The sequence below is a fragment of the Cupressus sempervirens genome, chromosome 7, assembly GCF_028749045.1.
Source record: "Cupressus sempervirens isolate cs-2001-9-10 chromosome 7, ASM2874904v1, whole genome shotgun sequence".
Lineage (NCBI taxonomy): Eukaryota > Viridiplantae > Streptophyta > Pinopsida > Cupressales > Cupressaceae > Cupressus > Cupressus sempervirens.
Window position 1 is genome coordinate 375,290,540 of NC_143124.1, and position 15,117 is coordinate 375,305,656.

The window sequence follows — 15,117 nt, forward strand, 5'->3', positions numbered from 1 at the left end:
GGGTACCTTAAAGAATGTTCTTTTCAGCATGATGGACTCTCCTATCTCTGGATCCACTTTATTGGCATGAGAACTTGTACATTGTACATCCTCATCTTGCAAAAAATTAATTCTTCTTTCACTTGGGCTTCTCACTGATCATTACTTCTCTAGACATCTAAAATATTGGTGACCCACTTGATTGAAATTGTAACACCTTCCTATGAAAACACTTGTTCCCCTTCCACTAAATATGCCTCTTTGATTAGGTATCCTTCCTCTAAAGGAACCTCTATTTTTGCTATCATTCTAAGCCCCTTGACTACTACTAGCTTCCCCTTGGTTTCTTGGGTAGTTTCCTTTTCCTTTAAATCTACCTCTTCCTCGACTACTTTTCTCACCTTTTTTTTTTTTTTTCCCTCAATCCTAAGAGAAAGTTGATAAAATTTATAGATAGATTCTACTATCACCAAGGTTAGTTCATCTTGTATATCATATCTAATCCCACTAATCTAACATGCAAGCTTTTTTTTTTTTGTTTTCATACAACTTAGCTCTAAGAGTCAAAGTATGAAATTATTGAGTATAAGCATTTACATCCATGTCCTTTTTCTTGAGGTTATGTAGCCTTTTTTGGAGCATCACTTCATAGTCCTCTGGAACAAATTGCTTTATAATTTATGCCACCACCCTCTTCCATGTGGAATGGGTTGCTTCTCTTCTTATACCCTTTCATTTTGGAGAAAGTTCCACCAACTTAGTGCTAGTCCCTTCAACTTTCCTTTTTCCACTTTCACCCTCTAATTTTCAGGTATCTCCTTTGCTTCAAAATGGTTTTCAAGAGCCTCCAACCATTTCATGCATGCCTTAGGTTTCAAATTTCCATCAAACATATGCAAATCCCCTTTATCTTTTCTTCCTACCCTCTATAGGGCTGCTACCATGATCCTCTAATCTTTAGAAATGTTAGGAAAGTTATCTCCTTCTTCTTCTTCTTCAAAATCCTTATGGTCTCCTCTCTATACTTTTCCTGTCAACTTATCAATTTCTCTTCTCATTTCTCTATTTTCTCCTTTGACTGCCCTACTCTCAGCCATTTTTTCTTTCATTATTTTTTCTAACTCAATATTGGTTATCCTTAAAGGGATATCTTCTCCATCTTCCATTTTTCTTTCCCAAAAGATACTTAGTGGCTCTGATACCACTTGATGCAAAGAGCACAACTAAGAAGCTTGAAATGGGCTTCCCACTCTTGAAATCAACCAACTGGCTATCGAATATTTAACCTTATTATAATATTTCAGCATACTCCAATCCTCCAATGGATCAAAGAAATACATTCTCCAACTTCACGAAGAATCCAAGGACAAGGAACCAAACTTGCCCACTTTATGGGTTTTGCACCAATCTCCCACAACTAGGTCAATACTAGGAAAAAAACCCTAGAAATTTTTCACAAGGGTTCTAATATGTTTAATGATCTTATGGAACCTATTTACCATATACTACAATGGTTTGAATCATACACTTACAAAAATTCTCAAACCCTAACTTGGCCTAGTAGCCCTACGAGCCCCTTTTAACCCTCATGAAATGGCTTTTTGGATCTAACTTCACAAAGTTTCATACAAGACCCAAAAAAATTTGGTTTTTGAATACCCTTTTCAAAATTACTCCAAAAAAATTTGGTTTTTGAATACCCTTTTCAAAATTACTTCAAACCCCAAAGCACCAAGTTCTATCCCCACTCTAGCATTCCCTTTGCTTCACAAAGCAATATAGACCTAAGTGATCAAGTTAGGCTTGGTTTACGAAGAAACCAATAGGAAATGGGGTCATGGAAATGAAATAAATACTTAGGAATGACTAGAAGTGCTAAAATAACTTATTTCCAAATGCTCAACCTTTCACCAAGTCCCAAACTCCTACCATTCATAAATCAACACATTATAAGAGGTCAAATCCTTCATGAAACTTAACCTAGGGCTTTGTTGGAAAAATCACAAAACACATCCTCCAGTTTTGGAACCATAGAATCCTAAAAAGGACCCTACTAAATACCTTTTCCCAAGTGGCCATAAAATTCCAACCAAGGAAATTACAGTTAGAGGCCCATGGTTATTGTATGCACCAAAATGTTGTCCTAAAAATTTAGTTTCACTAAAAATGCAATAACTTGAGAAAGAAAAAACTTAGAAATATGAGACAAGAAGAAAATGAAATCTAATTCAACACTCTATCTCAAACATTTATCAGATCTAGTCTGACAATCTATATAGTTCATGTAACATGCAAACAATAGTTAAAATGACTCCAAAACTTAATCTTCTTCTTTGCAACTTGTTCCAATCTGTACATTAATGCCCTCCAGACCTCAAAAATGAGGCATATATCTCTTCTATGTCTATTTTAATGGTTACAACCAATATTTTAATAGTAATAACCCTTTTCCCACTAATTTTCAATTTTGAGCAACTTTTACAACTTTGAACAATACAATTACGTACAAAAAGTGCAATTTTTATATTTTTCACTTGATTCCACTTCTAGGACTTGGAAAAGGTTCCAACATACCTAAAACAAAATAAAACTTCCTAATCCTAGGCCTTCTTGACTAAATTTTTTTTAAAAATCCCAAATTTTCCTAATCAACAACTTTTCCGTATAAATTGCATAAAGTGCCTTATGCATACAAAATGGTGTCTTGATTTGACAACCATGAACTTTTCATCCAAGGTTTGTTTATTCAAGTCTAAGTAGGTGAATAAAAACATGAAAACCAAAACCTAAACCAAGTGCCTTGGTGCTTTGCACCAGGTATCTCAACTCTTAGCTTTGAGGAAGGTTCTAAGCTTTGTTCATGCCTTTTCTCTCCTTCATTTTGAAAATCATTTTTAGTCTTACCTTCAAGAGTTATAGATCCAATACCTTTAATATGACATGGTGCATTATTTACAACTCTAATAATGCCTCCATCATGACTTTTGAAGTCAACAAACTTGTTCATATCACTATTCATATGATGTGAACAACCACTATCAATTATCTAGTCAGATTTCTTTTCAACTTGTGATACCAAATGTATCTTCTCTCGAATTTATTCTTTAATAGCTAAAAATCCTATTTCATCATCACTATAACTTACTAGTTGTTCATCAAAATCATGTTCTTCATTTGCATACAAACATTCTCTATCTCTTCTAGGTTTGACCTTTCCTTTATACTTTTTCTCTCTTTTAGGACACTTAGTTGCATAATGACCAAACTCATTACAGGTCCAACATTTAAAAATTTTCTTACCATCCTTACCTCTTCTTACTAGAAGGGCTACTCCTATCTTTCTATCCTCATTGGATTTTCTACTACTAGTAAAGTATCCTCTAGCGCTTGTGCTCCTTGATAAGTTAGGTCGACTATTTGGGGCACTAAAAGATGTTTTTGTTCTAGTCAATTCTCTAGACTATCTAAGCTCATTCTCAACTACTTAAACTCTCCTAAGTAATGTTTCCTTTATGAAACCTTTGGTACAAGAGATCAAGAATTGTATTATTTTAACTGCTTACTTAAATGGTGGTGTTAAGCTCTTTAATATCTTCTAGATTACCTCATCATCTTTCTTGGTTCCATCTTGAGATCTGATACTTACATTAGTTTCTAATATCTTGCCTACACATATTCTTATAGACTCATCTTCCATCATTTTAGCATCTTGAAATGCACAAATCCATCTTTGTAGCCTCAATTTCTTAGAATTTTTGTCACCTTCATAACTATTTTCCAAAGCTTTCCAAATCTCATGAGAAGTATTAAGTGATTTCACATGCTTGTATTCAATTTCAGAAGTGTAGAGAATAGTGCTTCTCTAGCTCTCATGTCACACATGAAAAGTTCCCTTTCTTCCTAGGTACAAGATCCCAAATAATTTTTAGCAATGATTGTCTTTTTTGATTTTGTCAAGATCTAATATCCTAGACCCATACATAGTAGATGTGTCTTTATATTTTTCTTGTAGTTTATAATTTGTTTCATCAAACTTTAGACTATCCTTTCTAGAAATGTTTTACATGGGCCTCCCAAAGTTGTTAAACTTTATCTTCAAGGACTTGATACTCTAATACCAATTGTTAGAAACAATAGTCCACTAATATAACTAAGAGAGAGAGGGGTGAATCAGTTATCTAATAATTGTCAACTCTAAATAATATTAATAATTCAATTAAAGTAAATAGAAAACATACAAAGAAGTACATACACAATTACACCATATATGTTAACTAGGGAAACTATTGATCAAAGGAAAAACCCTGGTGGGAATGATGCCCACAAGATGATGTACTAAAATAAATATTCCTTGTTAGAGGATGGACCCTATTAGGAGTCTATTACAACATCTAGTATATATGAGTCCTTTTTAGGAGACTTTGAATCCCTTTTAGGATATTCCAACTCTATTAGGAGTTGTACCAACCCCATTAGGAGTTATGGAAGATAGAAGGACCCACTATCCAAATAAATTCAAGGGAAAGAACACTAAACTCACTGTCCAACTAATTTTAAAACTATTCCTTGTAGAATAATTGTTTTTATTATACTGACTTCTTTCCTCTATCCTATCTACTAGACCAATCACTATTAGACCTTGTAGAATAGGTCACGGACCTCAGATACAAGTATCAACCTTTGGATCACATAATAAAACCTTAGAAATGAAGTTTTCTTCACCTTTTCTCTACTTTTCTTATCTTGACATTTTGCTCTTTTTACTTCTTGTAATCATTCATACATCCTATGCATGATAAACTAAAATTTCCTTCCTTTATACAAATTCCATAAAAAAATTCCCTGAGTCAGCTATTACACCTTCTCAATTAATTATTATAGGACCTCATTAAGAATATATTGCACTTAGAAATAATAGTAATATTTCACCTTGTAACTTGAATAACCTTTTATATGTGTAACATTATGATGAGTGAGCTTAGCTACATCATCTTTAGAATATCTTCTTCACATCTTTAACTTTGGCTACTCAAAATAATAAATTTGCTAAAGATATAACAAGTTTACTAAAACATGCTTCTATAAACTCTATCTCAAAATAGTCTTCACCAAAAATTGTACAACTTCTTCTAGACTTAATATCTTATCCTTTCGAGCTTAGCTACATATACTAGACACTTAGTATTATCTCCCTTTAACCTCACTTGATGAAAATGATCAACTATCTATCCATACCAACTTGATATTTACCATTGTTCTTATGTCAAATACCATAGAAAATTACTATGTTGACATCAATGAAAAACATAGTCATGAATATAACCTATCATCATAATAATGATCTAATCATGTTTCTACAATACTCTCCCATAGAAGTATCATTAACATTCAAGCTTTGAATAGATGTTTCTTAAAGAAAAATTTGATGCACTTCAAATGTTTAAGTGGTATTTGGCTGGAGTTGAAGAAGAGATAGGTAAAATCTTGAAGTGATTGGCATTTTATATAGTTGGTGAACTCATAATTGGGGAATTCAAAACATTTTTCATTGATAATAGAATCAAGAGACAAATGTATGCACCTACGACAAATCCATAGAATGGTATAGCTGAAAGAAGGAGAGAAGTTAGAAGTACAACTATTTATACCTTGAACATAGTACAAGTCAAGAAAGGTACAAACCTTACACCTTTTGAGTTATGGTATGGACATAAACCTAATGTGAAGTATTTCAAAGTTTTTTGGGTAGAAAATGCTACATATTGAAAAATAATAGAAATGGAAAACTTGATGCTAAATGTGATGAACTCATATTATTAGGTTATTCCATTAAGAGAAAAGCATACTAGTGTTCAAACTTTAACACTAACAAAGTTTTGGAAAGTATGAACATGAAATTTGATGAATATCAAGAAAAGAATGTAGTTGAATGTAAAAAGGAACCTAAATATTACAAAATATTTATATAAATTAATGTAGCTGAGCCCAAAAAATTACCCAAACTTGAGAAGAAAGATGCCAAGGAGCAACAACTAGTACATGATGAGTTACAAAAACAACCTGTTGAGCATCAGGAAGAGCATGTCGAGTGTTAGGAAGAACCTGTTAAGAAATTGCAAGTGGCTTTTGAATGAATAGAAAAACAAGATGAAATACATGAAGTGATACCTGAAGAAAATCATTACAATGAACTTGAAGTAGAAGAAAGAAGAAAAGAGCCTATTTTAGCAAGGTATGTAAGAAGACATCATGCACCTAATCAAATCATTGGAGATAAAGACTCTAGAGTTATGAAAAGGAAAAGACAAAGAAGTGACAATTGTTTACTATGTAAATATAAACCTAAATAAATGAAAGAAGCCTTGGATAATGAAAACTTCATCCAAGAGGCAATGAATGGAGAGATTGAGTAGATAGAGAAGAACAAAACTTGGTCACTAGTATGTAGACCAAAATATAAGAATGTTATTGGAAAAAGGTGGGTATTCAAAAACAAGTTGAATGAGAAATGTGAAGTCAGAAGAAATAAAGAAAGGCTAGTTTGTAAGGGACTTTCACAAGAAGAAGGTATTGACTATAGGGAGAAATTTTCCTCTATTGCAAGATGAGAAGGAATAAGAACTCTACTTTCATATTATTCTTACAAAGGATTCAAAGTTGTTGATAACAATTATTCAATTATATGTTGTCTTTTAAGTTACAAAAAATATCAAGCCCTTACCAAGCAACTAGTGATAGCCGAGCTCACTAGGACATTGAAGACAATTTCCTCTATATGCTAAGAATTCAGTTATAACCAAGTTTAGAAATAGAAATGACCGATCTCATTCAATTATCAAAGAAAAGTAAATATGAAGTTAGTGTTGACCAAGTTGGGTTGGTTAAAATTAGAACTCCCATTCTAATGAAGTTGGGTCAGTTAACAAAGGGATCCTCTATGTTGACTGAGAACTCAATTCTATATTATCTAACTATCAGCATATTAAGTTTGATAAATTTATTAGTTAGTACAATAATACTTAAGGGATAAAAATGGTTTGATTAAAAGAGTATTCAAGCCAACTTTACAAGGTGAATCATATATATGAAAGGTTAAGTTCATGATTGAAATGTGGAATTTAAGAAGATGAATTACAGAAGCAAATTTGAAGGATATCTATAAATGGAAGAGTATCTGAGTTGACCAAGTTGCAAATAAAATATTGATCAAGGATGATCAAGTAATCAAGCTAGAACTGAGATCTAAATCATAAAAGTCAATTGCATAAGAAATCATGTAAAGTCATTGTTACTCTCTAATAATTGTAGCAGTGAATCAAATCTCCTAACAGAGTTAGCCTGATAGCTATTCAACAAATCCTCTAACAAGGTGGCATTTCTAGATTGAAGTGTTTGAAGACCTCTAACAAGGCCACTCCTAATAGGGTGAAGTAATCCCTCTAATAGGGTCACACCTAACAATGTGGTTTGTAACCTTTAATAGGGTTGGCTCCTAACAGGGCTTGCTTCAAAAGAGTAAAAAATAGTAACTAGTTGCAATGGTGGTTTTCCAAATTGGGTTTCTACATTAAATACTGGTGTCTCTTATGTTCATTTTATTTCCTTTATGCTTTTACAACTATGTTATTTATGGTTAAACACATTAATCATCTTAAGATACAATTATCTCTGTGCTAAATGAGTGACAATATTAAATCTAGTGTTAATCAAGTTACAACCAGATTTGATTTAAAGTTTTGTTGATTTCTTAAGGGACTTGGATTTTTTTTAGTAGTAAATGATTCACCCCTCCCCTCTCAATTACTTTTTTCCATTTCCAACAATTGGTATCAAATATTTTGGTGCTTGTAGATAAGGTTTCAAAGACCTAAGATAAAGATCAAGATGTCTTATAGAAGGGAAATTCCTATGTTAAATAGAGATAGCTTCCAAGCATGGAAAAAACTCATGAAGTTTCATTTGGAAACCATTGGAGACAGAGGCCTAAAATACCTAGAGAACAAGTATGTAGCACCTACTAGACCTTTGTCTATGGACTAAACTATGGAAAACAAGAATCACAACATAATGATGATTGACATTGTTTTTACTATCAATTATGTTGAATTCGATTAAGTCAAATATTGTCTTAATACTCATGAAATGTGGATCAAGCTGAAATATATCTATGGAGGAGATAAAAATGTGAGGAGGGCTAAGGCAAAGAGTCTAAGAGGTTAGTTTGATCAAATGAAGATGAGAGAAGATGAAAACATTGCTCAATATAGTGAAAGAATCAAACCAAGTGTGAGTGCTATTAGAGGCTCAGAAGGGAAAATAGATGATGTGGCAGTGGTCAAGAAGGCACTCAAAAATCTTCTTCCTATTTATGTAATTAGAGTTTTAGCTATTCAATAAATGAGATGTGATCCCAAAAATGACATAAATTTAGATTTACTAGAGGGAAGTTTGACAACCTTTGAGCTAGATAAATTTGATAACTATGTTCCTAACTCTAGTAGTATTGAGTCTTCATTTCAAGCTAAACTATCACTCAAGAAGAAAGGTGGAAAATCTAAAAGAAAAATGTTTTATATTAAAGATCAAGATAATTCTAATGATGACGTTGAAGTCATTAAAGCCCTACTTGCAAGAAGATTACCTTAAGGAAAAGTAAAGTACAAAGGTGAAATGCCCCTAATATAGTTTTCTTGAGAAGAAGTTGATTAGATGGCTACAATGTTTCCAAACAAAGAAGGAAAAGAATAAAAATAAGGATGACAAGTACAAAGGCAAGAAAAATTTCAAAAGCTACAAAGACTACAAGGATAAAGGTAAGAAATTTTGTTAGATAGCTAAAGACTCTAATTGTAGTGATGAAGAGAAATGGTTTACATTGCTATTAAAGATGAATTAGATGATGAAAATGATAAGATGACCCTTGTTTCTCACATTATCAAGAATGAAACATGGATTCTTGATAGTGGTTGTTCTCACCACATGCCTAGTGATAAATCAAAATTTGAGCACTTGGAACACTATGATGGTCGGAGTGTTAGATTTGGAAATGATGAACCTTTATATGTAAAAGGAAAAGTTCACATTACATTAACTAATGAACTCAAATGTGATAATGTATACTGGGTTGAAGGACTGAAATAAAATCTACTTAGTGTGGCATAATTGAACAACATTGGATTCAAGGTAGAATTCATGAATGGAAAAACCAAGCTACTAGATGGGAAAGGAAATCTAGTTAGAATTGGTAATCACAAAAAAGGTAATTTCTTTTACCTATAATTCATTGAAACTATAGGTCTTTTGGATTAGACAAAGGATCTTGAGTCACAGACTATGGGAATTGAGTCTTAGATAGAGGGGACCAATAGTGTAACCTGAGATAGAAATAGTTCTAACAGAGTCTCAGATAGAAGAAGACAAGTTGTAGACAGGGGAGGTATTGATTTTTTTTGGAATGGAGGATTCTAGACTAGTTGGAACACCTATGTCTACTAGACATAAGCTTTCCAAAAATGATGATTTGAAAGAGGTAGATCAGACTACATATAGATCAATGATTGCAAAACTTCAGTATGTGGTATGGACAAGACCTGATATTGCATTAGTAGTTGGTATGGTGGCAAGATTTTTTGCTAATACAAGGAAAAATCATATGGTTTCAATAAAAAGAATTATGAGGTATCTAAAAGGTACTACAAATTATATTTTTTGGTATGAGATAGGAGGCAACTTTGAATTGAAAGCCTTTATTGAAGTTGATTGGGTAGGAAGTATTGATGATAGGAAAAACACTAGTGGTGGAGCATTCTTTCTTGGAAAGAGGCTAATGTCTTGGACAAGAAAGAAACATAATTTCATCTCTTAGCCTACATCAAAATAAAAATATGTTGCAACAATAGCTAATTGTTCTAACATCATTTGGTTTAAACAACTTCTATCAGGTATGAAGGAAGAAATCAAGGATGCAATAGTTACCTTCTATAATAACACTAGTATAATTAACATATCTAGGAATCTAGTGATGCATACCAAGACAAAGCACATCTTAATAAATATCATTTTTCAGAGAATTAATACAAGACAAAGAGGTTAGATTGGACTATGTGAATACAAATGAACAAACTACAAACATATTCACCAAGCCATTACCTAAGGATGCATTTTTGTATTTAAGAGGTAATCTATGGTCATTACCCTATTTGAAGATCACTAAAAAAAATTTATGAATACATCAACCAAGAATTTTTAAGATTACTCAAGTTGATGCAATATTGGTAGAGTAGATAGCATATGAATCAATACATTAGGTACATGGAAAATACACTAATTGTTGTCTTTAGCATGAGATGTCAAAGAGGGAGATTTTTTTGTCATATCAGATAAATTTTGTATCAACAAGTTCATTTTGCATCATAAGAGATCAATAAACCAAAGGGAGAGGTTTCAATTAGAGAAAGTCATTCCAGAGGGAGAGATTGATATCAAAGGGAGTTTTCATGGATGAGAATCAGAATGAAACTAAGGATATTATCCCTACTTATTTTTTTCTCTAAAATTTCTTTATATTATGACATGTTGTCTTGTCATCAATTCCAAAGAGAAATATTGTTGAAAGCAACTATACAATTGTATGTTGTCATTGATGTTACACAAAATGTCAAACCTTTACTAACAAGTTAGTGATATATAAGCTCACTTGGGCATTAAATGAAATTTCTCGTATATGTTGAGCATTGATTTTTTGATTAAGGAAAACAAGATTTATTAAGGCCTTGAAACCCATAAAAAAAAGGAACAATCATAAAAGATTTCTTAAAGTAATAATAGTAACTAAATGCAAACAAAAGAAATATCTCCCTACAAAAAGACAAGAAGCAATGAAAATCTAGGGAGAGAGTAAAAAAGGCTAGGCCACCCCAAAAAAAGCCAAGGCTCTTAGGACAATCTAAATCCTAACTCCTGCAGATCAAGCCTCATTCTGGGGATGATTCTATGACTCCTGATTGGATCTTGTTATCTTTTATCAATCTCACATATCTAGGTGTTCTATCTGGATCCTTAAAGGTTAAGCTCTGTTCTAGATATAATCTTTTAAATGCTTATCAATCTCAGGTATCTAGGTGTTCTATCTAGATACTTAAAGGTTAAGCTCTATTCTAGAGATAATATTTTAAATGCTTATCAATCTCAGGTATCTAGGTGTTCTATCTGGATCCTTAAAGGTTAAGCTCCATTCTAGAGATAATCTTTTAAATGCTTATCAATCTCAGGTATCTAGGTGTTCTATCTAGATCCTTAAAGATTAAAGCTCCATTCTAGAGATAATCTTTTAAATGCTTATCACTCTCAGATATCTAGGTGTTCTATCTAGATCCTTAAAGATTAAGCTTCATTCTGGAGATAGTATTTTAAATGCTTATCACTCTCAGGTATCTAGACATTTTTTTTGGATCCTTAAAGATTAAACTCCATTTTGGAGATGATCTTTTAAATGCTATCAATTTTGGGTATCTAGACATTCTGTTTGGATCCTTAAAGGTTAAACTTCATTCTGAAGGAAACCTTTAAAATGTTTATCAATTTTGGTTATCTAGATATCTTGCTTGGATTCCTTGGGATTAAGCTCTATTCTAGAGATAATCCTCAAAAGCTTATCAATTGGTCTTTGTGTCATCAATTTTGGAACCAATCTCATTTCTTGATCTTCACATCATACTTTTTGATTTTCTTTGAATTGAATGTGCTACTCGTGCATTCATTCAAAGAGGGGCAAAATGTAATATCCCAAAATTGGCTCATTGCCATTATACCAATTCTGGTCTATTATGATCAATCCTAAGACCTATTCTAATAAGGCAATTTTTATTTTGCTACTCGGTACTTGATTTAATTGTCAGATGCAGAAAACCCTAATCTGCATTCATCATATTTCCTATTTAATCCCTATAGTACTCACTCATATTAGCCACATTAAACCTATTTGATTTAAATTTAATTTAATAAAAAGTATTCATACTTTATTAAATTAAATTATCTCCTAAGGCTAATGTACTACAGGATAAATTTATTTAATTTAATAAATATGCTTATTTTAATTAATTAAATGAAGTTATTTAATTAAATAGGAAGTCATTCCTAATTAATTAAATGAAATTATTTAATTAAATAGAAAATGTATTTATGAGAGCATATATCATTTTATTAAATTAAATATTCTTCCTAAATCTCCTCTTCAGTTCTAAATAGAAACTTAGAAGTGAACTCTCTCTCAAATTGGAATCAATCTAGTTAACTTAATCTCTCACTCATGGAAAGTTCAGTTGATTGCTCATCACACTCAGATCAAAATAGTTCACTTCACATGCACAAGGAAGTGTCCATCTTAAGTAAGTCTTTGTTTCAATCCTGACTGTTGATTCGAGTTGATCTCACCCATTGATGGATTCCTAGAATTCTATTTAAGAGACTCCTAATTCCTCATTACGGAGCTTGAATTGAATTGCTATTAAATCTCTATTGAATTGTGCTCTCACTTTGAATTCATTATTTCATAAGCTTTCATTCCTTAGATTAAATATCTTTTAGATTTAATATGCATGCATATAATCTAGTTTATTTTATATGTTCTTAGATTAATTGCATATATCATTTAGATTACATGCATACTCATATAGACTTAAGTACATTTAAATCCTTCATTCTTAAAGGGTCTAGTTTCTTACACCTTGAATCTGAAGATATCTAATAAGCAAAATCCCTTTAGATAGAAGGCAACAGGTTGGCTTGCTAGACTATTCTTGGGTGAAAAATCTCATGTTCATTCTAGGATGAATTCACAAATAAGGACTGTGTTGAAGTGTGTGTGTTAAATAGAGGCCACATATTCACACATACAACACCCAAATCTACCATGGATCCATTGTTGAAACATGTCAAGGATGTTGAAAGGAAAACACCAAGATATGTTAAAAAAGGATGGGAAAAGAGACCATATATTGTTAATGAAAGGGCAGTGGATGAAAAGGTGATAATGCTCTCAGATTGATTTGTAAAAAGAATGCATCTGCTAGGCATCATATTTCCCCTCTTTTTCAGGTTATCCACCATTAGGATGTGATTTTGAAGCATAATCTAAAGAAGATGTTGATTTTTGGAGTGAGCACCAAGAACCAAGCTTTGGCCCATGCTAGGGGAGGACCAAAATTTTGAAGATTCTCATAGCCCAATTCCACAGTGTAAATTCCATTAACAGTCTCTCCCTAGATGATGGCATCTTTCATGTGAGATAAGGGAATATGTCTAATAAGTTCCATGAGTTCCTTGAGATCCAAGGATATCTCAGCCAAGTCAATCCATTCATTTTGATTCCTGTAGTCTCTTACCCTACTTTCAAACTTGATAATACAAACATTAGCCATCTATTGAAAGGTTCAATTTCACAATTAGGGCCAACATTGAGCTAGTCATCATGAGAAAATTTGATATCTTCTCCATTGCTAAGTTTCCATTTAGCTTTTTTGAAGGCAAAACTCTTATTCCTCAAAATGTTATTCCAAATAATAGAACCCCTAGGATCAATAACTCTATTAATGAATTGTATGAGACTAAGGTTTGCCATGTACTTGAGCTCCATAATATCTCTCCATTCCCCTTTAGAATTGAAGATTCTCTATTTTTTTTTTTCTTGTAGTGCATTGTTAATCTATTTCAACTTTCTAATCCCTAGGTCCCCTTTATTCTTTGGTCTAAAAATATTCTCCCAAGCCACCAAAGGGTATTTTTTTTCTCATTGGTTCCAAACCACATGAAATGCCTCTAAATGGCCTCCAAATACTTAGCAACCTTGGGAGGGATAGTAATTTTGGAGGGTAGACTTGATCAATAAAACTTTACCAGCCTGGCTAAGAGTAACACCTTTCCAACCTACAAGTTTTCGATTGAACCTATCAATGAGATTGTCCCCAAACTAGTCGAGTAGTTTGGTACCCAAAGGAAGGCCTAAGTAAGTGGAGAGAAGAGTCCCAATATTACAACCCAAGATGCTAGCAATTTTTCTCTATCCATTAGGGGGTTATTGGAGAAAAAAATTGAGCTCTTATCCCAGTTAATGAGCTAACTAGAGGCCATGGAATAGGTGTTGAGAATCCCTTTGACATTACTAGCTTCTCTAACCAAGCCCTCACCTCCCAAAACCATATCATCCATAAATTATTGATGAGTAAATACTAGAGATCCTAAAGAAGGTTTCAGTCCCACCAAGTCCCCCCTATTTCTTTTGGAATTAATAAGTCTACCCAAACCTTTAGCAGGAATGATGAAAAGAATAGGAGATAAAAGATCCCCCTTGGTGAAGACCTCTAAAAGATTTGAAAAAATCTAAAGGGATACCATTAATAATAAGCACAAAGATAGGGGAGAAGGTCAATTCAAAAATTAACTTTCTCACTCTAGAATTGAACCCAAAAACTTCAAGCACCCTATCCAAAAAACCCCAATCCACCCTATCATAAGCTTTAGAAAGGTCAAGTTTAAGCAGGAATCCCTCCTGTTTTCCAACTTCTAGAGAATGAATAACTTCATGGACCTCCATGATAGAGTCAAGAATTTGTCTATTATGCACAAACCCAAATTGTTGCAGAGTAATAATCCTAGGAAGTAATTTGATAACTTTGTTGGTTAAGACTTTAGTAAAAAATTTATAGAAGGAATTGTAAAGGATAATAGGCCTAAAAAATAAAAAAGAATCAGCCCCTGTGACTTTCAGAATCAAAACCAAAAAGTAGCATTAATTTCTTTAAGTAGATTCTTAGCACTGAAGAATTCTTGAATAGATTTGATCAGGTTATAGTGGATAATATCCCAATACATCTAGAAAAAAAAGGAGGTAAATCCATCAGGACTAGGGGCCTTTTCAATAGGCAAAGAAAAAATTATCTCTTTAATTTTCTTCATTTTGGTGATGGCCAGTAAGGCCCTATTCTAAGCCTCATTGATAACTGAGGGGATAGTATCAATGATAATATTTTGATCCTCTTCAGCAAAATTGAGATCTTTAGTGAGAATAGAGAAGAAATACTTGATGGCCTCCTCATCTATCTCATTATCTTTCCTAGTCAAATCACCTCCCTTTTTAATCTG